This window comes from Simochromis diagramma, unplaced genomic scaffold (assembly GCF_900408965.1).
Source record: "Simochromis diagramma unplaced genomic scaffold, fSimDia1.1 OVJJ01000618.1, whole genome shotgun sequence".
NCBI classification, from domain to species: domain Eukaryota; kingdom Metazoa; phylum Chordata; class Actinopteri; order Cichliformes; family Cichlidae; genus Simochromis; species Simochromis diagramma.
In genome coordinates, this window is record NW_024387423.1 from 85,599 (window position 1) to 87,328 (window position 1,730).

At 41.4% G+C, this 1,730-nt stretch overlaps 1 long non-coding RNA gene across 1 annotated transcript; it reads left to right on the top strand.

The window, feature by feature from the left end:
* The first annotated feature begins 282 nt into the window (after positions 1-282).
* On the top strand, positions 283-1,293 carry LOC120722192. The gene is made up of 2 exons (XR_005693373.1): positions 283-605; positions 786-1,293. It is a non-coding gene; the product is annotated as an uncharacterized LOC120722192 (long non-coding RNA).
* The last annotated feature ends 437 nt before the right edge of the window (positions 1,294-1,730 follow it).

Sequence of the window (1,730 nt, forward strand, 5' to 3'; positions counted from 1 at the left end):
GACGTATGTGCAGAGGAATGCTGTGACATACGACACTATTTCCTGTGCAGACAAACTGGCGCTCTCTCTCTCGCTCCCCTTATATGGGAATCTATACATACAAAGTTATCTCCTGTTTTAGTTGACAAGCGAACAGTTTCTCCTTTTATGGAAATGTTTTTGCCACTCCTACTTCCCTGAAAGCTCGTTTAAGTATAAATAAAGAGAGTTCTGAAAGCCCTGGGCGGTCTTTCCTCTGTCTCACATTTGTCCTGCACACATTTGGTGCTGGATGGATTGGACGGTGAGGGACGTGTGCACATGTATAAGATATCTTGAGTCTGAGTTCCTTTGCCTTCTACAATTTTCTCTTCACATTTTCTTGGTCCTCCGAGCCGGATAGAAAGCATCGGCCGCTGTGTTCTGGCGTTGTGGAAACTGCACTGAAAAAGTCTGTCGACAGCCTTCTATTTAAGAATGAAAGTCCAGAGACGTTAAATTCGGGTTCTGGCAGTGTCATTAAGTGGTCCACGACGTTGGGATCCAGTGGCTGACTTTCAACATAGCCAGAGAATCTTGGGAAGGTAAAGAAACCACTCACTTACACTCGCGTAAAACGAACCTAGGTCTTATCCGAAAGGATGTAATTAGTCTAATCCACTGCACGGATTTTCAAAATAAAAGCTTTAGGAGTAATCCACCAAAAGGATTGAATGAGTTTGATCCACTGCACGGATCTGTAAAAATAAAAGTTTTTAAGACCCGCCGAAAGGGTCCACGTGTAAGAATAAGAGGAAAAATAAGAGGACTAATCCGCCGGAAGGATTTTCAAAATAAAAGCTTAAGGACTAATCCGCCGAAAGGATTTTCAAAATAAGAGCTTAAGGATTAATCCGCCGAAAGGATCTCAAATTAGGAATTTTTAGGACTGACCTGCCAAAAAGGTCTGCGCGACTGTGTAAATAAATGTCTGTATAAATGTTTGTGTTTTCTGTGTGTTGAGAGTGAATTGATTTGAACAGCACAATACGTTGCTGAATCACTCACATTGTTATTGTCATTTTATTTCCCGTCAGTAGCTGAAGTACTGGTGACAAAAGAGAATGGTTGAGTTTCATCTCATAAAATTGACACCGCTCCACCAAACAGAGTGGAGTAGAAGGGCGTAGTCAATAACCACTCTTAAGTCTAATACCAGAGAAGGCTCTGTAGTTCTGTTTTAATGGGTAATCAGCCCACTAAGTTTACTGTTGACGAACAGTGGTTAGAAAAAGAAAAAAAAATGTCCAGGCGCCGGACAAATTAGTGTGCAAAGATGGAGAAATCCTAAAAAGATCAAATGTTCCACCTGGGAAGGAAAATGTAGCCCATCTGCACTATCACAACTTAAAGGAGTATTACTGAAACAAGTAGGAGAAACAAAAGATTTAAAGAAAAAAGGAAAACGCACGTAAGAATTAAATATTTCCAAGTATGGAAGCGAAAGGCAGATAGACGATGTGAGAATAAAAAAAAAAAAAAAGAAACAAGAAAAGAAAAATGAAAAAGGCAGAGGTAGCCAACCCCCACTTCCGCTGCTGCACGGCCAACCCCCACTCCCGCTGCTGCGACCCCCCTTAAACTATCCCGTGATCTGTTTAGACCTCAGTCTGGTCTTTATGCAGAGGCACAACGTGATAATAACCCAAATATATTCGTGTTCCGGCCGTGGTCACAAAAAGATAGGCAAAATTGGTGAAGTGAAACAAAAA